Below are 26,775 nucleotides of genomic sequence, written 5' to 3' on the forward strand. Positions count from 1 at the left end.
TGCATCGCATACTAGCTCATTATGTATTACATACCTTAGAACGAAGCCCCGACACGGACCCCCGGACACCGCTGTGGGAGCTGACATGATCCCTCGGCGTCTCTTCTGGGTTCGGCGGCTTCGGCGCTGTGATTGGCCGGAGCCGCGATGACGTCACTCCCGCGCATGCGCGTGGGAGTCATTTTCTGCCAAGCTCCCAGCATGGAAAGCTGAAGGTCCGCCGGACCTTCAGAGCGCATGCGCCGCTCGTGTGAGCGGTTGCATGCAGTGTAAATATCTCCTAAACCGTGCCGGTTTAGGAGATATTAATTGTACCTACAGGTAAGCCTTATTATAGGCTTACCTGTAGTTAAAAGTGTCAAAAAGCGGTATACTACTGCTTTAAGGGGGAAAATCCTTTGGATCCAGAAGTGGTTTCAAAAAAATGTATGGGGTTTTATTTATTTATTTTTGATTCATACTTACCTAGGTGGATGCTGCATCTGTCCCCCAGTGCCTCTACACTGAGAACCGAGCGATGAAACACCACCGATCACTCGGTTCCCCTGTGCAGAGAGCTGCTGACTGTCAGTCGCCGGCTCTCTGCCCTGCCCCCTCCTTGCTCACTAAAGTGCTGGGCTGTGGAGGGGGCGGGAGCGGCCAGCTCAGGCTCTCAGTGGCTTGCTGAGAGGCTGAGCCAGATGCCGGTCCAGCCTGGACTGACTCTTTGACGCCAGCAGAGAGCGGACTTCAGCCTGCTCTCTGCTGCAAACGGGTCAGGGGAGTGCAAAATGAACTGCACTCCTGTGATCCATAGGAGAAGTACAGCCAAAAAACGGGCTTTGGCTGTACTTCTCCATTAAGCAATCTGTGATGGCACGGTCTCTTCTCCTCCAGGGAAGCATGTGACAACACAAGAGAATGATTGGGAGACAGAAAAGTATCTGAATGAAGACCATCATGGCAGGATCACCGGGGATTACTTTAATGAAAGTTGAAGATTAGAAAAGATTGGAAATGCCATTAACATTTCAGAGCTTATTAGAGGTTTAGTGATTGGGTCTAGTTTTACTTTAACCACTTAAGGACCGGGCCTATTTCTGACACTTGTTGTTTACAAGCTAAAATCTGTTTTTTTTTTTGCTAGAAAACTACTTAGAACCCCCAAACATTATATATATATTATTTTTTTTTTTTTTTAAAGGAGACCCTAGAGAATAAAATGGAGATGGTTGCAATATTTTTTATCACATCGTATTTGCGCAGCGGTCTTCCAAACGCAATTTTTTTAAAAAAAAAAATGTACTTTCTCAAATTAAAAAATAAGAAAACAGTAAAGTTAGCCCAAATTTTTTCTATAATGTGAAAGATAATGTTATGCCGAGTAAATAGATACCCAACATGTCATGCTTTAAAACTGCGGACGCTCGTGGAATGGTGACAAACTACGATACTTAAAAATCCCCATAGGCTACAATTTAAAAATTTCTACAGGTTACCAGCTTAGAGTTCCAGAGGAGGTCTAGGGCTTAAATTATTGCTCTCACTCTAACGATCGTGGTGATACCTCACATGTGTGGTTTGAACACCGTTTACATATGTGGGCGGGACTTGTGTATGCGTTCGCTTCTGCGCACGAGCTAACGTGGACAGGGCGCTCTACTTTTTTTTTTTTTCTATTTATTTTATTTATTATTTTTTATTTTTACACAGTTTTGTAAAAAAAAAATGTTTGATCATTTTTATTCCTATTACAAGTAATGTAAACATCCCTTGTAATAGAAATAAGCATGACAGGACCTCTTTAATGTGAGATCTGGGGTCAAAAAGACCTCACACCTCACATCTACACTAAAAAAGAAAAAGAAAAAAAGTCATTTGTTTTAATGCTGAAAAAAAATTGGCTCTTTAAATAGGTTGCTAGTAGACGACATTTGACATCGCTCCGGTCCTCCAGGACCATGGAGTCGAGGATTGTTCTTCCCACTTCCGGCGGGTCCGGTAAGCAGGGGAAACGACCGGGAAGCGGCGGGAGGGGGGGGGGGAACCTCTTCCGCTGCACCATAAGGGTGCTGCTGGGACCACCCTTTCCTGAAAGAGGACCGCCCGCCGTTTCGAAAAATTGTGGGGTTATGGCAGCTGTCTGCTGCCATAACCCCGGTATTTAGCATCAAAGTACCAACGTAAATCGACGGCGGGCGGTCGGTAAGTGGTTAATGAATCTGGCTTCTCACAAGAGACCTTTTCACTAAGTAATGTCCTGGCTCCTAAGCAGAGCCGGGAGAAGGGGTGGGCAGGAGGTGCAGCGGTGCGCAATGGTTTTTTGTAGGGATGTGGGCGCCTTGACCCTAACACTAAAGAGGGGGGTGCACTGTGTGCAGGTAGGGGGCGAGCGTGTGCCGCTGGCGGCACGCTACCGCCCCCCCCTCATCAGCGGGGACCCCGTTTGCCCCCTGACACCAGCGTTCGCTCCCCACTGAGAGAGAAGAACGGTCAGCTGTTGTAAACACAGCCGACCGTTCTTCTCCCTGGACATAAATCTTTTGCTTAGTAGACACGATAATTTTTGCGCAAACCAATCAAAACACGCTTATTGCGATTTTTTTTTTTTTTTTACCTAATATATGTAGCAGAAAATAAATTGGCCTAAAATGTTAAAAAAAATTAGATTTTTTTTTGGGAATGTTATATAGCAGAAAGTGAAAAATATATATTTTTTTTTTTCAGAATTGTCGCTGTTTTTTTATTTATAGTGCAAAAAATAAAAATTGCACAGGTGATCAAATACCACCAAAAGAAAGCTCTATTTGTGGGAAAAAAAGGACGTCAATTTTATTTGGGTACAGCGTCGCACAACCACGCAATTGTCCATTAAAATAACGCAGTGTCGAATCACAAAATATGGCCTGGTCATAAGGGGGAAAATCCTTTCCGGTCCAGAAGTGGTTAAGCTTTTTTTTCTTCTATTTTCATCTGTCGATCCAGCCAGTAAGTCTGTTCCATTTCAAAAAGAACAAGCTCTCCAGCAAAACATATAAGTTACAGGGATGGGACAAACCATTTACCACTGAAAGGGGTGCCTACAATAGTCGGCTTTTCTTTTTATATGTAAAACCTTTATCCCAAAAGGAAACAAAACTGTTTGCTGCAACTTTCGATAAAGTTTGAGCTGGAGTTTGACCTCTATTTGTTAGTGAATGTAAATCTGCTAGCACATCTATCACTCCCCTTCCCCCCTCCAGACTGACAACACTGCTGCCCTCCTGTGCTCCTTCATCCAGAGTGGGGACGCTCTAATACAGAAGGTTACTGGCCAGATCACCCGGTGAAAAGTAAAAAAAAAACAAAACAAATGCAGCCACCACATCTAATGATTGCTAAGCTGCAATATGTGATTAGAGACAGCACGAATTTGGCAGCTGATTTCAGCCAATGATTTTGGCTGAAGTCAGCTGATTGGCTGTGGCCAATCAAACACAGAGTTCTGTGTTTACAAAAACACAGAACTGTCTTTACTATGAACAATGATCTGGCTGTTTCTGGGAGAAAAACCATCCAGATAGTTAAGTAAAAGCAGCACATATTACACATAGCTAGTCCCGGTTCACACTATAGCGATGACAGACATCGCATGTGATTCGGAGCGCACTGCTCTGAAAATGACATGCGATGTCTGTGTGATGCGAATTCAGCTGTACAGATTGTATGGCCGAATTCGCATCGCATTCAGACACAACACGCACAGGACCCTTTTTTGGGTCCGCAGCAGAATCAGATCACATGGTGGTTCACACCTATGCGATCCGATTCATGTCCGAACTGACAGTGCGCACTGTGATATGAGAACTGATCTTGGGGTGTCGTTAACTTTGTATTGACAACCCCAGCGATTTGCATATGGCAGTGTGTACTGCCTGCGATATGAATGCGATGCGGGAACCCACAGTGGATTCGCAGGGTTCCTGCATCGCATATGTGTGAACCGGCACTTAATCCTCTTGATGTTAAGCCCTTCCCAGCAAGTGTCATTAGTACAGTGACAGTGTATATTTTTAGGACTGATCACTGTATTAGTGTCACTGGTCCCCAAAAAGTGTCATTTAGGTTAGTGTCAGAATGTCCGCCGTAATATCACAGTCGCTGATCGCCGCTATTACTAGTAATAAATAAATAAAAATATCCCCTAGTTTGTAGACGCGATAACTTTTGAGCAAACCAATCAATATACGCTTATTGGGATTTTTTTTTTTTTTTTTTTACCAAAAATATGTAGCAGAATATATATTGACCTAAATTTATGAAGAAAGTTAATTTTTTTTACATTTTATATTGGATATGTCTTATACCAGAAAGTAAAAAATGAAAACCGCAGAGGTGATCAAATACCACCAAAAGAAATCTCTACTCATGGGGAAAAAAGGACATACATTTTATTTATGTACAGCGTCGCACGACCGCGCAATTGTCAAATAGAATAATGCAGTGCCGTATCGCAAAAAATGGTTTGGTTACAAAGGGGGGGGGGGTAAATATTCCAAAGATTAAGTGGTTAAAGTGACACTAAATAATACCCTTATTTTCCAAAAAATAATCCATACACATCCACTACTTAATGGCGCTGTATTCTACTTTTCATTAATCTGTTTCTTACTTTGTTTTGTCAGCTGCTGCATTTTTTGCAAAGGGGTCAGGGACTTTTTTTCCATGCAAAACTGTGCTTTTTTGGTTCAATAGACTTCAATGGAGAAGCTGGAGAAAAGCATGTAGTGCAACTGCATAGGTGTGAACCGAGCCTAATGCTGGCCATACACGTATAGATTTTTGGACGAGAATATTCGTGGAACATCCGTACGCACATTCTGTGAACATTCGTTGAACAGACGAATGTCGTTCGAAAATTGTCTTTTGCTTTAAACATTTAATTTTAAAATGAATGTAATTTCTGAACGATTACCACATACACTGCCCGAAAATCCGTTGATCGAGAAAAGTTTTCCCTTCTGCCCCTATGAATTTTCCCGTCGCTGCAGTCGAAAAGGGACATCGATTTAACCCCACTAACGATTAGAAAATCAAACGAATTTTCTTGAAACGAAAATTTCTGGATGAAAATCTATACGTGTATGGCCAGCATAAGTGTCACTTTAACCTCCATAAGTGGCACATGTAGAACAGTATTAGCAGATATCAGAAATGAGAATTGGAAAATTACCTGGGTGACGGGTTCACTTGATGTGAAGGGGGCAGAGGACACTGCATCGGGGGGTGATGTGAAGGAGGCAGAGGACACTACAGTGTGGGGGTACAGAATGCTACTGTGGGGCGAAGGGGGCAGAGGACACTGCTATGGGGAGGAGGGGAGCAGGGGATACTACTGTAAGGGGAGGGGGGCAGAGGACACTCCGTGTGGGGGGGTGATGTGAAGGGGGCAGAGGACACTGCGTTGGGTGGTACAGGACACTAATGTGGGGGGGGGGGGGAGAGGTCACTACAGTGGGGGTGGATTGATGTGAAGGGGCAGAGCACACAGCATTGGAGGGGTACAGAACACTACTATGGGGGGAGGGGCAGAGGGCACTACAGTGGGGGGCGGGTGATGTAAAGGGGGCAGAGGACACAGCATTGGGGGGTACAGAACACTACTATGGGGGGAAGGGGGGCAGAGGACACCACAGCAGAGGGGTCATGTGGAGGGGTACAGAACACTACTATGGGGGGAGGGGGGCAGAGGGCACTACAGTGGGGAGCGGGTGATGTGAAGGGGGCAGAGGACACAACATTGGGGGGTACAGAACACTACTATGGGGGGAGGGGGGCAGAGGACACCACAGCAGAGGGGTCATGTGGAGGGGTACAGAAAACTACTCCGGGGGGAGGGGGCAGAGGACATTACTGTGGGGGGTGGGTGATATAAAGGGGGCAGAGGACACAGCATTGGAGGGGTGCAGAAAACTACAATGAGGAGAGGGGGCAGAGGATATTACAGAGGGGGTGGTTATTTGAAGGGGGCAGAGGAAACAGCATTGGGGGTTACAGAACACTTCTTCTGTGGATGAATAGGGCAGAGGACACCACAGCGGGGGGGGGGGTGATTTAAAGGGGGAAGAGGACACAGCATTGGGGGGTACAGGACACTAATATGGGGGGCAGGGTGCAGAGGACACCACAGTGGGGGGGGGGGGGTGATGTGAAGGGGGCAGTGGACACAGCATTGGGAGTACAGAACACTACTATGGGGGGAGGGGGGGCAGAGCACACTACAGTGGAGGGGGGTTTAATTTTGGCTTTGCATTTTTTAATCTGCCCAACAACAATGTCTGGAGAAGAGACGATTGAGAGGGGATATGATATCAATGTACAAATACTGTACTGGCGACCCTAGCATAAGGAACAAACTATTCAGAGAAAAAGAATACAATAAGACACGCGGCCACTCACTAAAACTAGAGGAAAGGCGGTTTAACCTTAAAATACGTAAGGGGTTCTTTACTGTCAGAGCAGTAAGGATGTGGAGCAGGGGGCATCAATAGTGTCAAAAAACTATTAGATGGGCACCTTAAAGACCACAACATACAGGGGTATACAATGTACAAGATACAGGGGTATACAATGTACAAGATACGGGGGTATACAATGTACAACATAGAGGGGTATACAATGTACAACATACAGGGGTATACAATGTACAACATACAGGGGTATACAATGTACAACATACAGGGGTATACAATGTACGGTTAACAGCAAACACACATCATAGGTTGAACTGGATGGACTGATGTATTTTTTCAACCTCACTAACTATGTAAAAAATTGGCCATAAAAATGCAAATCGCTGCAAAATCGCCATAAAATCGCGTGTGCAAAAAACACAAAATGCACCACAAAAAGCACTGCAGAAATGGATCAAAAGCAAGCTGCATAGGTGTGAACCGTCCCCAAGTGTCACTTTAACTTCCACAGGTGGCACATGTAGAAGAGTATTAGCAGATATCAGGAATGAGAATTGGGAAATTACCTGGGTGACGGGTTCACTTGTCCCGACGTCGTACATAGGAGTCCATCTCTGCAATAAATGTGAGGTCAGGGTTAGACTGACGCTGGAAGGATTGTTCCTCTAATGCTGGAGACTTTTCTGCATCTGACGTGACGACTTTGTGCAGCCAGGTGACTGGATGTGACTGCCCTCCCACTGACACTCTATTCCACCCTAATCTCAGGGCAGCCTGCTCATTGGTCAACAAGAATGACAATGAGGACAGGCTTCCATGTATCCTCTGCTACCGTCCCTAGATCCTGAACTGCCGAAGGTCCACAGACTGAATGCAGCTAGTCCAGGGACTGCTAGACGGACAGAAGCCACATTGGGGTGTATTTACTAAAGGCAAATAGACTGTGCAATTTGGAAGTACACTCGCTCCAGAGCTTAGTAACTTCGCTTAGCAAAAAAAACAAATCACACGCAAGGAAAATTTTTAAAAAACAGCATTTTTGCTTGCACATGATTGGATAATGGCAGTCAGCAGAGGTCCCCCCTCATTTACTCTGGATCAAGTGTACATGCAAAGTGCACTATTCCAAAGTCTAGTTGCCTTTAGTAGATCAACACCAATGTATCAAATCACAAACATTGATCAATTTAGATGCATTCTGTATTGATTTTATTTAAGGCTATGTTCACATGTTAGCGCAGCGGACCGCGGCAGAATCACCACGATGATTTGCAATGGCACCCCAAACGCTGTGCGATGTTGCCGCGATTTCCGCCTGCCGATTCGCTGTAACATCGCGCAAACAAAATCGCGGGTCGCATGACGCCCCAAAGAAGCTCTTGTACCTTTTTTGGGCGTCATGCGACCCGCGATTTTACCGCGATTCAGCAGGCGGAAATCGCGGCAACATCGCACAGCGTTTGGGGTGCCATTGCAAATCAACGGCAACGCACAGGTGTCCCGCGATTTGCAATGATTTCCGGATCGCGGGCAGAATCGCGGTGATTCTGCTGCGGTCCGCTACGCTAACATGTGAACGTAGCCTTACTGTTATCTATGAGCCTGGGTTCACACTGATGCGGTGCGGGACACAGCATGCATTTCCCACAGGAATCGCAGCACATTCAGGTGTAATTACATGCGGTATCTCTGAGGTGCGATTTGAGCCATGGATTTGTATGCACTACATTCGCACCAAACTCGTGCAGGACCCTTTTTTTTGTCTGCACCAGAATCGGATTGCATGCTTGTTGACACCAATGCGATCAGATCCTGTAAATTGCACTGCATTTTGCAAACCGATTACAGGCTGTCCTTAACTTAACCACTTGCCGACCGCCCCACATAGATTTACTGCGGCAGGGCGGCTCGGCTGCGCATAATCGCGTAGATCTACGTGACTATGTGCACACGGCGCGCCCCGACGGAGCCGCGCTCCCACTGTGATTAGACACAGCGGGAGCCAGACTGCGGGAGGAGCGGGCTCGATCGCAGCCGGTCTTCTGCGATCTTCGGCTAGAATGACAGAAGAGCCACCTGCCTATGTAAACAAAGCAGGCGGCTCTTCTGTCAGAGAGGCAGGGAAAGATCGTGTGATTTAGCTAAGCTGAATCACTGATCTCTCCCTGCCTCTGTCCAACCTATCCCCCCCACACACAGTTAGTAAGAACAATAGGGAATGCATTTAACCCCTTGATCACCCCCAGTGTTAACCCCTTCCCTGCCAGTGTCATTCATACAGTAACAGTGCATATCATTTAGCACTGATTACTGTATTATTGTCACTGGTCCCAAAAAAATGTCAGTTAGGGGTCCGATCTGTCCGCCGCAATGTCGCAGTCCCGATTAACCGCTTGCCGACCGCCGCATGACGATTTACGTCGGCAGTCAGCCCCTCACAGGCAAAGCGGCGTAGGCTCCCGCGCGGTCACGTACCCCCGGCGCGTGTGCCCGCCGGGCACTCGCGATCTTCCGTTACACTGGAAGAAAGGCAGGCGGCTAATGTAAACAAAGCCGCCTGTCATTCTTCCCTGTGTAAAAATGGAGATCAAACGGTTCTGCTATGTAGGACTGTTGATCTCTGTTCTTACACTAGTAGCCACAGCCAATCACAGTTAGAAACACGCCCCTAGGGACACACTTAACCCCTCCCTCTCCAATAAAGTTAACTCCTTCACTGCCAGTGTCATTTTTACAGTAACAGTGCATATGTATAGCACTGATTACTGCAGTAATGTCACTGGTAACCCCAAAAGTGTCAAAAATGTCAGTCAAGGGTCCGATCTGTCCGCCGCAATGCCGCAGTCCCGCAAAAAAAAAATCGCAGATCGCCGCCATTACTAGTTAAAAAAAAACAACGAAAATGACAAAAATCTTTCCCTTAGTAAACGGAATAACTTTTGCGCAAACCAATCAAAATACGCTTTTTGCGATTTTTTTTTTACCAAACATAGGTAGCATAAAACAAATTGGCCTAAAATGTAAAAAAATTTAGATTTTTACATCTTTTTGGGGGGGGGGGGGGGAATTTCATATAAAAAAATGTGAAAAATATTGTAATTTTTGAAAAATTTACGCTCTTTTTTTGTTTATAGCGCATGATCAAAAAATTGCACAGGTGATCAAATACCACCAAAAGAAAGCTCTGTTTGTGGGAAAAAAAGGACGTCAAATTTGTTTAGGTACAGCGTCGCACGACCGCGCAATTTTCCGTTAAAATCACGCAGTGCCGAATCGCAAAATAGGCCCTGGTCAGGAAAGGGGTAAAGTGGTTAAAAATCGCTGATTGCCGCCATTACTAGTAAAAATGAATAAATAAAAAGTCCATAAATCTATCCCGTAGTTTGTAAACGCTATAACTTTTTTATGCTTTCTGGGATTTTTTTTTACCAAAAATATGTAGCAGAGTACAAATTGGCCTAAAATGATAAAAAATGTAGATTTTTTTTTGCATTTTTTTTTATTGGGAATGTTTTTTAGCAGAAAGTAAAAAAAATATGGTGTTTTTTTTTTTTTTTTTCCAAAATTGTCGCTCCTTTTTTGTTTACAGTGCAAAATCTAAAAACTGCACAGGTGACCAAATACGACCAAAAGAAAGCTCTGTTTGTGGAAAAAAATGACATCAATTGTATTTGGTTACGGCGTCGCACGACTGCGCAATTGTCAGCAACTAAGTGCCGAATCGCAAAAAATGGCCTGGTCATTAAGGGGGTAAAACCTTTCCGGAGCTGAAGTGGTTAACATACACTCCGCGATTGGTACGCATGAACGGGTTGCAAATTTTAATGCGGTGCGAAATTTGCAGCGAATTTGCTCCGCATCTTGTGTGAACTCGGGCTGAAGAGAGAACTCTGGTGTAATTTATTGAGTACTAAAGTTATTATAAAATACAAATGTACATAGTTACAAAGGAGTTCTGTAAATACAAACAAAGCCTTCAACCCCTTAACAGCCCTTTAACCCCTTAATGACGAGGGTCCAAACGCCTGAAACCAGTTTAGCAACTTTCACGTCTTGTTAAAACTGCACATATCATCACAATTACTTTGTTTCTCCTTGGGAATTATAATGTGTTTTTTTGTTTGTTTTTAGATATGTAAAACATTAAAAATAATTGATACTCGGTAAAATCCAGCAATACATTGTCTCACCCTGTTCTGCACATGCTCAGTTACTCTCCATTTTTAGGCACTGTCGAGTTTGTAGAGACCGATCTGCTGACAGCCTTAAAGCGGAATTAAACCCTCCTATCCTTTACAGCAATTGCCACGGTGCTGCACATGTGATCAGTTACGACACCAGCCATTTGATGGTTTGACAGTTTGGTTGAGGACACAAGCAAATGTGACAGTTAGCAATCCCAGCATTCCTGGAATGTAACTGTTTTAAAACCGTTAAATCGATGGGATTAGCTCCACTTTAAAGCGGAGTGCCACCCAAAAGTGGAACTTCCGCTCATTTGCGTCCTCCCCCTCTCTGGTGCCACATTTGGCACCTTTCAGGGGGGAGGGGGGAATGGGTACCTGTTTTTGACAGGTACCCTTCCCCACTTCCGGAAGACGGCACTGCGGCGCTGTCCACAAGAAGTTTGGCCCCCTCCTCCTTCCCCCGCCGCCGAGCCAATCCGAATGCGCAGCACGCTTCGCGCATGCGCATTAAGGACCTGCCCATGAAGCCGCAAGGCTTCACTGCCGGGTTCCCTCACCAGCAATGGCAGTGGCAGCACCCGACAGCCTATGGAAACATTATGTGAAGTCGTTGCAAGCCGCGCCGAAGTCTCGGTGCATGGAAGACGGCATCAGTCGCCCGAAGTCGGGTCGGATCAGTGTGAACCGACACTCAGTAAATGGGTAAATAGAAGGAGTTGATACATGGATTTGCAGAGGGAACTGACAGTGAAGGGTAGAAGAAGCAAAGTTATATAGGTCAGGAAGCAGCTTGGAGGAGAGGAGTGGGAAGCCCAGCTACATAAAGCACACAAAACCCCCGTACACACGCACAGATTGTTGGCTGAAATTGTTGGCCAACATCCGATCTGCCGATTGTAGGCTTGTTAGTATGATGCTTCCGACAACCAACTGCGAATTTTCGGCCGAAAAAAATCTGGTGTGCATGCTATAAAATTTTTGTTGGCCAAAAAAGAACGGCCGATTGTTCGTCAGTCAGTACAGATTTCGGCAGATAAAAATCAGATGAGCAAGACTGGGCATGCTCAGAGAAGAAAAAACACACTGAAAGTCAACCAGAACATGACATCACTTCTGAAGTTGGTTTTTGTTGGCCAACAAAAGTCCAGTGCAAGTCTAGAGCACATTTCAACCAACAAACAACACTGGACAAAAGTTGGCCGATCAGTTGGCCAACAATCTGTGCATGTATACGGGGCTTAAACTGCATTAGGACAAGACAACAGGCAGCTATGGAACCAGTGTAACAGTAAATTCTTCACCCCATGGGAATGCAGCTGATCAGCTGTGACTGTGTCCGGAAGACAGAGCAAAGGGGGAGAATGATGAAAAAAATATATACAGGCTGGGAGGAAGTATAGGAAGAACTGCAGGGAGAGAAACAAAGTTACAGAGATAAACTCATGAGCAGAGCTAACATTAGGCCCACATGGGGGGGTTAGTGAGGGACCACTGTCTCTTTCTTAGCAGATAAAAGTTGGCAGCAGGGAGTGGGGGGAGAGATCAGCTTACAGCTGCTGGTGGTAGATTTCTGTAAATGTCGTTCATAACTATTACCCCTCCCTGTGTGCTCGGGCCCCCTATCAGCGGCCCTGGTGAATAGTTTGTTCCTTGTTAAAGAAAATGTATTTTTTATCAAGTTGCTATGGGTAAAGTTCAGTTTTAAGGGCAGCTTCAGGCTCCATGTACACTGGCGCTTTTTATAAGCTTTAAAAATGCTATAGAAAGAATTCTGGATGAAAGATGCTGATAATAGCGTTTTTGTGCCGGCTTGTATTTTAGTAACGTTTAAAAAGCTTTTAGGAGCATTAGCGTTTTAAAAGCATTTTTACAGAACATGAAGGGAAACAAATGCTTGGAAAAAGCAGTTAGGAGTGTTTTTTTAGTAGCTTTTAGGGTTTTTTTTTTTTTTCTGCTGGGAAAACGCCCCCAAAAACTCTACAAAAAATGTTTTTCTTCTGCTCCTAAATGCTGACGCTTGAAAAATGCTTTTAGCATAAGTGCCGGTTCACACATATGCGATGCAGGAACCCTGCGAATGCACTGCGGGTTCCCCTACCACATTCAAATCGCAGGCAGTTCACACTGCCATATGCAAATCGCTGGGGGTGTCAATACAAAGTTAACAACACCCCCAGATCAGTTTGCATGTCGCAGTGTGTCAAGACCATACAGCGGTTTAACAGGACAGGTTCCACTCAGAACAGGCCTCGCCATGGTTGACCAAAGAAGTTGAGTGCACGTGCTCAGCGTCATATTCAGAGGTTGTCTTTGGGAAATAGACGTATGAGTGCTGCAAGCATTGCTGCAGAGGTTGAAGGGGTGGGGGTCAGCCTGTCAGTGCTCAGACCATACGCCGCACACTGCATCAAATTGGTCTGCATGGCTGTCATCCCAGAAGGAAGCCTCTTCTAAAGATGATGCACAAGAAAACTCGCAAACAGTTTGCTGAAGACAAGCAGACTAAGGACATGGATTACTGGAACCATGTCCTGTGCTCTGATGAGACCAAGATAAACTTATTTGGTTCAGATGGTGTCAATCGTGTGTGGCGGCAACCAGGTGAGGAGTACAAAGACAAGTGTGTCTTGCCTACAGTCAAGCATGGTGGTGGGAGTGTCATGGTCTGGGCTGCATGAGTGCTGCCGGCACTGGGGAGCTACAGATCATTGAGGGAACCATGAATGCCAACATGTACTGTGACATACTGAAGCAGAGCATGATCCCCTCCCTTCGGAGACTGGGCCGCAGGGAAGTATTCCAATAAGGACCCCAAACACACTTCCAAGATGACCACTGCTTTGCTAAAGAAGCTGAGGGTAAAGGTGATGGACTGGCCAAGAATGTCTCCAGACCTAAACCCTATTGAGCATCTGTGGGGCATTCTCAAACAGAAGGTGGAGGAGCGCAAGGTCTCTAACATCCACCAGCTCTGTGATTTCATCATGGAGGAGTAGAAGAGGACTCCAGTGCCAACCTGTGAAGCTCTGGTGAACTCCATGCCCAAGAGGGTTAAGGCAGTGCTGGAAAACAATGGTGGCCACACAAAAATTTGACACTTTGGGCCCAATTTGGACATTTTTACTTAGGGGTGTACTCACTTTTGTTGCCAACAGTTTAGACTTTAATGGCCGTGTGTTGAGTTATTTTGAGGGGACAGTAAATTTACACTGTTATACAAGCTGTACACTCACTACTTTACATTGTAGCAAAGTGTCATTTCTTCAGTGTTGTCACATGAAAAGATAGAATAAAATATTGACAAAAATCTGAGGGGTGTACTCACTGTTGTGAGATACTGTGTGTGTGTGTGTGTGTGTATATATATATATATATATATATATATATATATATATATATATTGCTGTGATTTACTCTCATGGCACAAATCAAATGTACATATTTGCCAGCACACCACGTCAATTACGTCCAATTCTTTATTGAAGTATGATCACAGAAGACACAGTACAACATTTCAGAGATGCACAGGAACCCTTTGTCAGGCATGTGGGGACTCTCACAGCAGACACCTGAACAGGAGCCTGTCCTACTGGCTGCCAATCAGAACCAAGAGCTGTCGAGGACCGTCCAGTGGGTCAATGTGGCAGTAAATTCAGCATACAAATGACCCCCCCCCCACCTTTGCATCTTTCTGAAAACAATTCCTAAAAGAACAATCAAAGCCACTTTAGGACAACAGTGTACAGAGTTACATTTTAGGTGAGGGGGGCTTTTATATCCCTTAAAAGAGGTCACACAGTGACTTACCCCAACAGTTAATATTCCTGATATGTGCCTGCTGCACCATGTACTTGTATGAGAAAGTCTCCTGTTCTCTTTGTATTGCTTCCTTTGTGTGAAATCCCTGGAGTTCCTGCCATTCTCTCTGCTTTCCTATTAAAAGCTGACCACATTAGGCAGGAGAGCACACTGTGGTCAGTGCTGGGAACTCAGTGTACTCTCCTCCAATCAATGATCAGACTTGTCCCCCCCCCCCCCCCTTCACAGCCATTCACTCGGAAGTGAGCTCAGTGCACTCAGTGTGCTGCTTCTTCTCCTTCCCCAGCTCTTATACAGCTTAGAACAGAGGGAATGTAATCCCTTTAAAAAAAAAAAGGGAAAAAGGGTATTTATAATGTTTGTTTGTTTTTTTGTTTTTATATCTATACACAAATGTTTTGCCTTTCATTTCTATTTTAAACGGAAGGGATTGTTTTACAAGGTGATTGTTTACAATCAGTTTAATGGTTGTCACTGTGAGTGCCCGTTCACATACGAGCGACGCTACTTCGGGTGGCGACCTCCGAGGTCGCGGTGCGAGCAGCGCGCCGCGACCTCGGAGCGGCCGCCACGGACTTCATAACATTGAAGTCTATGGCGGTCGCCTCCTGGTCGCCCCAAAGAAGCTCCGGACCCTTTTTCTAAGTCGGAGCGACTTGTGTCGCTCCTATTAGAACGGGTCCGCAGCTTCCCTATGGGAGACGACCTACAGCGACCTGTGAGGCGACCAGGTCGCCTCACAGGTCGCCTCAGTGTGAACCGGGACTCACTGTCCCAAATTTTGTTTCTTACCACAATCAAAATACATACCCAATGGGGCCGCAGACGGTTAAAAAAAAAACGAAGAAAAAACCGACAGACGTTCTAACACTTCACTATTCTGTCCTAAACTTTAAAGAAAAGTTTGGCTGAAGTTCTACTTTAATTATCTTCTTTTTTTTGTTGTGTGTGTGTGTAGGTAGGATAACATTGGCAGGAACATTACACCATATTAAAGTTCCTTCAAGGACAAGTACTGATGTGAATTGTTCAATGTTCTTGCTAAATCACTGCACAGGAATCAGCAGGGAGAAAGCAAATGATAGGAAAAGTCCATTGATAAAGATTTTGTCAGGTTCCCTTAACCACTTCTGTACCGGAAGGATTTGCTCCTAATTACCAGGCCATTTTTTTTGCGATTCGGCACTGCGTTACTTTAACTGACAATTGTGCGGTTGTGCAACGCTGTACCCAAATAAAATTGATGTCCTGTTTTTCCACACAAACAGAGCTTTCTTTTGGTGGTATTTGATCATCTGTGCGATTTTTATTTTTTGCGCTATAAACATAGGTGTGCACAGCCTATTGCATTAGGGTGTGCACCTCAAAGCTCAAACACATACATGAGTATATATACTGATGGTGTCAGTAGAGCAGTGGTGGGTGGCAATAGGGCAGAGATTGGTGTCAGGACAGTGGATGGGGTCAGTAGTTTTAATTTTTTTTTTATATTTTCAAATTGTATTATTTTTTATAACAATTGTAGGAGCCGTTAGGGGGCTTTGCTGAAATATCAGGGGTTTAAACGGGGGGAATCTGCGCCACACAGGGTGATTAGGGTGTGCCCAGGCACACCTGGCACACCCTGTGCGCATGCCTATGGCTGTAAAAGAGCGACAATTCTGAAAAAAAAAAAAAACAATATTTTTTACTTACTGCTATTTAACATTCCCCCTCCCAAAAAAAAAAAAATTCAAAATCAAAATTTTGTAACATTTTAGGCTAGTTTGATTTCTGCTACATATTTTTGGTAAAAAAAAATCGCAATAAGCGAGTTTTGATTGGTTTGCACAAAAGTTATCATGTCTACTAAGTACGAGAAAAATTTATGTCATTTTTAATGTTTTTTTTTTTACTAGTAATGGCGGCGATCTGCGATTTTGTAGCGGGACTGCGACATTGCAGCGGACAGATTAGACCCCTGACATTTTTTATACTTTTGGGGGGACCAGTGACATTACTACAGTAATCAGTGCTAAAAATATGCACTGTTACTGTAATAATGACACTGGCAGGGAAGGGGTTAACACAGTGGGTGATCGAGGGGTTAAATGTGAGCCTAGGGGAGTTATTCTATCTGTATGGGGGCAGGGCTTATGGAATGACCAGAGAGACATGTGATCCTATATTGAAGGATCACAGGCACTCTGTGATCATTCCAGAGAGAAGAACGGTCAGATGTGTTTACAACAGCTGCTCGTCCTTCTCTCTCAGCGGGGAGCGATCGTGGGTGCCAGGCGGCAATCTGAGCCACCTGCCCCGTATATTGGAGTCCCCGCTGCCGAGTGGGGGTGGGAACCGCACGCTCGCCCCCTAGCTGCAGGCACGCGACCGACGTACCCCTACGTCGGTTCGCGCAGAAGGGACAGCCTGCCGCAGTATTACTGCGGCAGGCGGTCCGGAAGCAGTTAAAGTTGATGTTTAATTTGCTCTGGTTTCCCTCTCCTCCATCATCAACATTCTAATAAAATGAAAATCTTTCCTTTTTCATTACATACTTTATTATAGACCCAGGAATGTAATCAGTGGGTCTCTGTGATTCCCTACACAATGCAGGCATGATGGGAGGGACCAGCTGGGTGCTTTACATAGCTTCCTGAAAACATCACAGCCCCCTTCCTCAGTACTCCTTTTTAAAACTTTTGTTACCCCAAAAATAAAAATAAAGACCCTGCTCCTTTGAAGCATGTTACACAGTGCTTGTTCTGTGTCATTTGACCCCTATATCACCTGCAATACCTGGCTGATCCTGCCCTTCCTCCTGTAAACTGACCACGGTGTATCATGGCTGCTGAGCCCTAACATGGTGGTCAGTTTACATGCCTCCATCATTCGCAGCTCTCCTGTCATCCTCTGTCCCCTCCCCTTCCCTCCCTGCTTTCTGCTCCTGTGTCAGGTGCCCGCCCCCTCCCCTCCTGCTGCTGAAAAACCTTTTAATTTTTGATGTACAGTAATCTTCTTTTCTTCCTATTGATAGGTGCTCCTGTCACTGTGTATTAAAAATTAATTGCCAGCTATACCTGATTTTAGAGCGCCGCTCGGCTGTCACGTGACCTGGCGGCTCTCTCCTCCTCTTCTCCCCCCCTCCCCACTGATGTCAGTGGGGGAATCTCGGCCCCGCCCGCTGCAGCTTCCAGACGGAGCGAGGCAGCGGGTCACGTGAGCGCTGGTTGGCGCTCAGAAAACTGGTATAAACCTCATATTTTTTATAAATCACAGACAGGAGAACCTAGCATAAGGAGACACAGAGGATTATATAAAGTTAGCAGAGTGGGTTAACAACAACTTTAAGAGCCCTTTAGGCTAGGTTCACACTGGTGAGATTACAGACATTGCATGTGCATTGCACCTCTTTCCTGTGCACATCACATGCGATGTCTGTGCAGTGCGATTTCAGCCATACATTTTGTATGACTGAAATCGCATTTAACATTCAAACTAAAATGGCACCAGACCCTTTTTTTCCCCCTGCACCTGAATCCCATGCGATGCGATTCTTACAATCACATTGCGTTTTGTAATCTGTTTCGGGGTGCCATTAAAATAACATTGACGCCGCCGCAGATCGCATGGATGCCGTGCCAATGCAATGCAGGAAACACACAGCATTCACTGCGTTTCCCACATCGGATACGTGTGAACCGAGCCTCAGTCCTGATTCAAGCAGTGGGCTGGCTCTTGGGAAGAGTTATGCAATATGCAAATATCAAAATGCCTTGATGGGTGTGTTAGTTCGGAGTAGCGGGGTCTTCCCAGGCTGACTACGTTCGCATGCCAACCATCCTTGGTAACGTCCACATATGTTGCACGTTCTTTTCTTTAAAACAAAGTTTCTCCTTGTACCCTTTTGTAATCCTGAGAATCATGTGACTTTACATCACCGCTGTCCTGTACTATGAGCCCACTAGTAGGAAAGAGTCTTCCTGTTGTAAATTTCAGCCTCCACTGTGTCCCAGCACCAGCAATGGGACTATGTTTCCCAGCATGCCTCTCCCTAACACTTAAGCACATAGGTATATGTATATTAATCCAAATCCAATGAATGAAAGTAGGGGGGGGGGGGGGGGCAAGGGCAGTCATGCTGGGGAGGAAAGAACTTGATGATGTTGGATGTTCTCCAGCCAGGAAATGAGTCGGGCGTTATCTGACTTGCTGCAGCTTCTAATGCACATTGTGAAAAGCTCACAGTGTGCAGTACAAATAGGGTGTCCAGGAGAGGAGCCGGTACAACTGTGCAAGACTGAAGGGAAAGTTGAAGGTCAGCTTCAAGGAACAGACACAAAGCCAAGGGAAATCTGAGCACGCCAATGTTCTGTCTTTGGACCATTACTGCTTAAAATAGAACTCCAGCCAAGCAGCTAAACACACAGCTGAATTGTGTACATGTGAAAAGTTTTACCTGCCAAATAACTTGCTATTCTGTTTTGCCACTTTTGTGTGTGACACACCCCATCCGCCCTGCGCTGCCAGAGAACCATCTCTCTACACCGCTCTCCGCATCCTCTACCCAGCTTATTAGATCTGTAATAAGCGTTGTGGCATTGATAACGTCCTTGCTGTGCTCTCCTTACCTCCCAATCCAGCCCCCAATGCCTGAATCATGTTTGGATGACTCCATGGTAATACAATCGAGCCCCTGGTGACCAACCTGTGACCTGAAAGCCGCATGTGGCTCTTTGGTATATGATGTGGGGACATTGATTACAGTAATAGCATTGATCTCTACTAGCCTCATGTAACATGTTCCCAGTTTGGTTTTGTGTTCTGCAGCAAATCCCTCACTCTCTGCCCCTCATTTCCTCATTAGATCTGTAGTTTCTGACAGTCCTCTCCAGCATTACAAAAATTGTAAATGTAAAATGCAAGCTTGACTTGAAGGCAGGGCCTACAGTATTGTCCATATCCCTGGTAACCAACCTGCGGCCCGAGGGCCACACATCATATACCAAAGAGCCACAGGATTGGCACCAGACATCATCCAGAAAATTGTAACTTGAGCCTAAGGGCCTACAGTATTGTCTAAGAACCTGGTGCCTAACCTGTGGCCTGAGGGCTGCACATCGTAAGCCAAAGTGCCACATATGGCCCTCGGGCTGCAGGTTGGGCACCAGACATCATCCAGAAAATTGTAACTTGAGCCTAAGGGCCTACAGTATTGTCTAAGAACCTGGTGCCCAACCTGTGGCCTGAGGGCTGCACATCATATGCCAAAGTGCCACATATGGCCCTCGGGCTGCAGGTTGGGTACCAGACATCATCCAGAGAATCGTAACATGAGACTAAAGCCTCGTACACACGTGTCGAAAATCGGCAGGGAATTTTCGTCCGACGACCGATCCGCTGATTTTCGGCTTGTTAGTATGATGCTTCCGACAACCGACTCCGACTGTTCGGCTGAAAAAGATCTGGTGTGCAGGCTATAAAATTTATGTCCACCGTCAAAACACGGCCGATTTTCGTGTAGCCAGTACAGATTTCGACAGGGAAAAATCTTATGAGCAAGACTGGGCATGCTCAGAGAAGAAAGAACACAAAGAAAACAAACCAACACATGACATCACTTCTGAAGTAGAATTTTGTCTGGCAAGAAAATTTGTGTGCAGTCTAGGCACATTCCAACCAACAAAACACCACCCTGGACAAAAGACGGACGACCGGTCGGCCGATAATCGTTGCGTGTGTACTAGGCTTTAGGGCCTACAGTATTGTATAAGGCCCTGGTGCCCAATCTGCGGCCAGAGGGCCACACATCATATGCCAAAGTACCACATATGGCCTTCAGGCCGCAGGTTGGGCACCAGACATCATCCAGAGAATTGTATTGTGAGCCAAAGGTGTCTACAGTATTGTCTATGTTCCTGGTGCCCAACTTGCGGCCTGAGGGCCACACATCATATGCCAAAAGTCCACAAGTTGGGCACCAGACATCATCCAGAAAATTGTAACTTCAGCCTAAGGACCTACAGTATTGTCTAAGTCCCTTTTGCCCAACTGTCGGCCTGAGGGCCACACATCATATGCCAAAAGGCAACAGGTTGGACACCAGACATAATCCAGAGAATTGGAACGTGAGCCTAAGGGCCTACAGTATTTCAGTCGCCGGTGCCTAACCTGCAGGCCCGAGGCCTGCATGTGGCCCTTTGGTATCATGTGTGGCCCTCGAACCTCAGCAGTCTGTAGTGGGAACATTGATTAGGGTAATAGCATTCATATCTCTCTAGCCTCATGTAACATGTTCCCAGTTTGGTATTGTGTTCTGCAATGTATCTCCATCCAAACATGTATCCCATCCACACTCTCTGACCTCTCATTTCCTCTATTAGGTCTGCAGTCTCTGACAGTCCTCTCCAGCATTACATATATTGAACATTTGGTGATGCCAGGCGCCACAGCTGAGGCCCCGCTTTAGCTCATAAGTTGGAAACCACTGGTCTGTGTGGTTCTTGTATGGGTTAATTCCTGGTAACCGTGGACAGTGGCTTATCAGCCTGTGGTTGCATCACTTCCCGTTAGTGGGTACATAGAGGAGAGGAAGTTGTTCCCGGGGGCTCCTTCCATGGAAGGTAGGATGAAGCCCACACATGTAACAATGTAGGTGGTCCTAAGCAAAGAGAATCATCCAAACTTTGGGGACCCGAGCATGGAAATAGGAGAAATAGAATAGCCAGTCACATTGAAAATGATAAAGGTATGAGCACCAATGCCACATCTGAAGCCACAGTTTGTTACCATAAGAGGGTGTGTCATAGTTTGATGAAGAAGGAGTCTTGTAACAACCATTAGGTTCATAACAAACATTAACTACTGAAGTGTTTGAGATCTTTTTATGTAAATGCTAAAATGACGACTCAGTAAACGAATTCTGTTTACTCAACAATGCCTGGTCTGATCATTATATTAATGAAACAAATGGGTGCTTCTACAGTGAATGCTAACAGGGAATAGATAGTTGAAAAAGAAGGAAGAGCAACCAGTTCAGGAGAGGGATTGGTGGTAGCCGGTGACTGAGGTTCTGTCGGAGGGTTGGATATATGTTCTCGGTCTGCCCTTCTCGGCAGTAAGGTCCCTATCTTAGGGCCCACTGTAGAACAGAGCTTCCCAGGGACTGGACCTGGACCAAAAATATGCAGGTGTTTGGTGGCTTCCCTCAATGCCTTTGGGCGGAAGTAAGCACAGTGAATAGAGTATGTTAGGACTGGTGGAGCTGGGAGGCACTGTGGGGACACTGTTGGATGTTGGGGGTGCTATGGGGGGCTGGAGATTCTGCAGAAAACTGGGGGTGGTGCAATATATGTTGTTTGGGGGGCACTGTGGTTGCTGAAGGCTCTTAGAGGCGTTTAAGCATACTGTAGGGGGTTGCAGGGCAGTGCGGGCAAATATGGGAGGTCAGGGGCACCATGGGAGCTGTGGGGGGCATGGTGGTAGTTCAGGGGATCTGCAGTTAGCTGGAGGCCCAAGATGTGAGAGGCTGAGGCCTGGTGGTTGAGTACCACTGCCCTAGGTAATGAACAAAGGGGTATGGGAGTGAAAAAGTGTATATACAATTTTTTAAAAGACCTTCTATTACAGCCATGGGCAGTACAAGTGATTAGCACTTCTGCCTTGTAGCATTAGGGTTGTCGGTTTGAATCCGAGCCACGGCACTACCAGCCTGGAGTTTGCATGTTCTCCCTGTGCCTATGTTGGTTTCCTCCGGGTACTCTGGTTTCCTCCCACACTCCAAAGACATACTGGGAGGTTAATTGGCTCCTGTCTAAAATGGCCCTAGTATGTGTATGTATGAATGTAAGTTCGGGTCTTTTCACACTGGCTTTCTGCCTGGGGGACTCTGTTTTGCTCAGCGGGGATCGATCTGCCCATCCTCGCTGAACAGGCAGATGATAGCTCACTGTGCAGAGACAGACCTGTCAGATCCCCGGCTCTCCTCTATGGGAGATCAAATGAAAACGAACCGCCTGTCCGTTTTCATCCGATCTGATCCGATCCGATCCTCCAGACGGATGGAAAATAGGGTTTCCATCTGTCTGGATTTTACGGACAGGATCGGATCAGAGAGCAGCAGGTGTCAGCGGACATGTCTCTGCTGACATCCGCTGCCCCATAGAGGTGCATGGAGCTCCCTTTCACACAGGCGGACCTGATCAGAAAGTCCATGTGAAAGGGGCCTTAGGTACCTTAGATTGTAAGCTCCTTGAGGGCAGGGACTGATGTGACTGTATAATATATATGAAACCTACTGTGTAAATTGTCGGTGTTCTATAAGTACCTGTCCTAAATAAATAAACCCTTCAAATGCAATCCTCTGCATGCATCACTGTGAGGTTTTTCATAATTAAATCGTTAGACATAATGAGCGTGTAAAGGAAACTCTCCCATCCATATTAACAAAGTGGTTTCCAATGGCTGCAGGGGATCTGGATAGTGCAATGACGTCTGAACAGAAGTTCCTCCACTGGTTAAACAGAACTGGAAACCAGTGAGCTGGCTGGGCATTTATGCCAAAACTTTGTGTAAACAAAACACACATGCAAATGTCACCTACTGTTTCCTTTGAGGGCAAACCTGTACTGAAGCTTCTGTTACTGCCTTCCTATTATAGATTTTGATACACTTTTACTCCACCCCCATGTCCCTGTCATTTCTTTGGCTGACCCCTTCACTGATAGTGAGCCTGTGGTCAGAAAAATCTGATTTGTGAACCTGTACGGCCACAGTAGTACAGGAACCACAATGGCCCCTGCACCTGAAGGGCCGTAAGGATTTTCCTTCTACTAGCTACACATAAAATGATTGCAGGCAGGAAGAATGTCATCATAACTCGTATAAATAACGGTTACTTGCCACCTGTCATGGGTTTTTAGTTTGTGTAGATTTGCATTCAGGAAAAAAATGATATTGTACCACATTACCCAAAAATAAACAAATGGGTTACAAAAATCTGTAGTTTTCTCCCTTCATATATAAGTAACCGCTGACCGCAATCAGCTTTTTTCTTTTGCTATCTCTAAGAGTGCATTCTTCCCACTTATTACATATGTAATATGTCACCCTTATCCCACTGACCACCAATGTAAGGACATTCTTCCCACTGGCCACCAATGTAAAGGGCATTCTTCCCACTGATCACCAATGTAAGGGGCATTCTTCTCACTGACCCCCAATGTAAAGGGCATTCTTCCCACTGATCACCAATGTAAGGACATTCTTCCCACTGGCCACCAATGTAAAGGGCATTCTTCCCACTGACCACCAATGTAAGGGCATTCTTCTCACTGACCATCAAAGTAAGAGACATTCTTCCCATTGGCCACCAATGTAAGGGGCATTCTTCCCACTGACCACCAATGTAAGGAGCATTCTTCCCATTGGCCACCAATGCAAATGACATTCTTCCCACTGAACACCAATGTAAGGAGCATTCTTCCCACTGACCGCCAATGTAAGGAGCATTCTTCCCACTGACCACCAATGTAAGGGGCATTCTTCTCACTGACCATCAATGTAAGGAACATTCTTCCCACTGACCACCAATGTAAGGGCATTCTTCCCACTGACCACCAATGTAAGGGCATTCTTCTCACTGACCATCAAAGTAAGAGACATTCTTCCCATTGGCCACCAATGTAAGGGGCATTCTTCCCACTGACCACCAATGTAAGGAGCATTCTTCCCACTGACCACCAATGTAAGGGCATTCTTCTCACTGACCACCAAAGTAGGAGACATTCTTCCCATTGGCCACCAATGTAAGGAGCATTCTTCCCGCTGACCACCAATGTAAGGAACATTCTTCCCACTGACCCCCAATGTAAGGGGCATTCTTCCCACTGACCACCAATGTAAGGAGCATTCTTCCCACTGATCACCAATGTAAGGGGCATTCTTGCCACTGGCCACCAATGTAAGGGACATTCTTCCCACTGGCCACCAATGTAAGGGGCATTCTTCCCACTGACCACCAATGTAACGGCATTCTTCTCACTGACCACCAAAGTAGGAGACATTCTTCCCATTGTCCACCAATGTAAGGAGCATTCTTCCAATTGGCCACCAATGTAAGGGACATTCTTCCCACTGACATTCCTCTCCTGTAGTGTGTCTATATTCCCTGACCATCACCTGTAGTATGTCTGCAGTCGCTGACCATCTCATATAGTATGTCTGCAGTCTCTGACCATCTCATGTAGTATGTCTGCAGTCTCTGACAATCTCCTGTAGAGTGTCTGCAGTCTCTGACCATCTCCTGTAGTATCTATGCAGTCTCTGACCATCTCCTGTAGTGTGTCTGCAGTCTCTGACCATCTCCTGTAGTGTGTCTGCAGTCTCTGACCATCTCCTGTAGAGTGTCTGCAATCTGACAATCTCCTGTAGCATGCCTGCAGTCTCTGACCGTCGCCTGTAGTATGTCTCTGAGCTATTTTCAATTTGCTGACAGGTGCAAACACAGTTATCGCTCAGGAAGATTTTTTATAAATTACTGAAAATGACTGTGGAGGGGGGATGATAGAAAAGCAAAGTACCATCCATGAGCTGCAGTCATTCCCCAGGGGTTGTGTTGGATCCCAGCTGTCAGTCTCAGACATGTATAATTTTTGGGGAGGTCTCTAGATGGCTTTTACCTGCCTACCTGTGCAAGTACCACTGCTGTACCTGTACATAGAATACACTAGCACAGTATAAATGCATGATCTTCTGCTGCTAATATAGAATATAACACTGAAATCTGCAGCACAGAGGGCACCTACCTGCCATAGCAAGCACAAGGGAATCCCAGAGCCTCACCAGTTGGACCCAGCTGTGACAGCAGCTAGTCCAGGGTGTGGGTTACCTGGAGCTGTAGCTGGGTGTCACCTCTGCACACTCCCAAACACACCAAGGGCTGTACAGCAGCAGCAGGTGGAGGAGGAGGAGGAGGAGGAAGGGGTGGCACTGCCAGGCTTGGCTACCTGTGCCAGCCTGGATTAGAGTCATGGTGCCAGCTGAGTGATACAAGGGCTCTGTGTGAGGATCTGATGTGACTATTATGAGAACAATGCATGGACTGTTGCATTTAATATCCTAATGCCCAACCTGCAAACTGGGGGCCACATGTGGCCCTTTTTGTGCCTCTGCATACAGTAGTCTGTATTTTCGTTTACCCACTAAAGAAAAAATATTATTTTGACTCCATTCTTTTTTTTTTGGTTTTCTTTCTCTTCTCTTACCGTCTCCTGTACCATGTCTGCAGTCTCTGATCATCTCCTGTAGTATGCCTGCAGTCTCTGACCATCTCCTGTACCATGTCTGCAGTCTCTGATCATCTCCTGTAGTATGCCTGCAGTCTCTGACCATCTCCTGTACCATGTCTGCAGTCTCTGACCATCTCTTGTAGTATGTCTGCAGTCTCTTACCATCTCCTGTAGCATGTCTGCAGTCTCTGATCATCTCCTGTAAGCCCCGTACCGATCGTCGGCCGAACGATCGGCCGTCTTTTGTCCAGGGCTGTCTTGTCTGTTGAAAACTGCAAAAGACTGCACACGAATTTTGTCGGCCAACAGCAGCCGACTGCAGAAGTGATGTCATGTGATGGTTAACTTTCCGTGTCTTTTTTCTTTTCTGAGCATGCCCAGTCTTGCAAATCTGCTGATTGTCGGCCGAATTCTGTACTGACTGACGCACAATCGGCCGTTCTGTTGTTGGCCTACAAAAATTTTAATGCCTGCAGGACAGATTCTGTTCTGCCGAAAATGCGCTGTCGGCTGTCGGAAGCATCATACTAACAAGCCGACAATTGGCCGATCGTTCGGCGGCCGAATATTTACGGCCGACAATAGCTAGGTGTGTATGGGGCTTTAGTCTGTCTGCAGTCTCTGATCATCTCCTGTAGTATGTCTGCAGTCTCTGACCATCTCCTTTAAGCCCTGTACACACGTACCGATCGTCGGCCGAACGATCGGCCGTCTTTTGTCCAGGGCTGTCGTGTCTGTTGAAAACTGCAAAAGACTGCACACTAATTTTGTCGGCCAACAACAGCCGACTGCAGAAGTGATGTCATGTGATGGTTAACTTTCCTTGTCTTTTTTCTTTTCTGAGCCTGCCCAGTTTTGCAAATCTGCTGTCTGTCGGCCGAAATCTGTACTGACTGGCGAACAATCGGCCGTTCTGGTGTTGGCCAACAAAAATTTTAATGCCTGCACGACAGATTCTTTTCGGCCGAAAGTGCGCTGTCGGCTGTCGGAAGCATCATACTAACAAGCCTACAATCAGCCGATCGGTCGTCGGCCGAATATTTACGGCTGACAATCGGTACGTGTCAGAGG

At 46.0% G+C, this 26,775-nt stretch overlaps 1 protein-coding gene across 2 annotated transcripts in view; it reads right to left on the reverse strand.

The window, feature by feature from the left end:
• Positions 1-25,333, reverse strand: part of TC2N (tandem C2 domains, nuclear) — a 136,457-nt gene extending 111,124 nt beyond the window's left edge. Inside the window, exons 1-2 of one of the 2 annotated variants that reach the window (XM_082275442.1) lie at positions 25,222-25,333; positions 6,998-7,045 (exon numbers count right to left, since the gene is read on the reverse strand). The gene's annotated coding sequence lies outside the window, so the exon portion shown is untranslated. The remainder of the gene's footprint in view (positions 1-6,997; positions 7,046-25,221) is intronic. The other variant, XM_082275443.1, reaches the window with a different exon arrangement.
• Between the last annotated feature and the right edge of the window lie 1,442 nt (positions 25,334-26,775).

The sequence above is a fragment of the Pelophylax lessonae genome (genome assembly GCF_965119305.1).
Source record: "Pelophylax lessonae genome assembly, chromosome: 13".
In the NCBI taxonomy this organism is placed as follows: domain Eukaryota; kingdom Metazoa; phylum Chordata; class Amphibia; order Anura; family Ranidae; genus Pelophylax; species Pelophylax lessonae.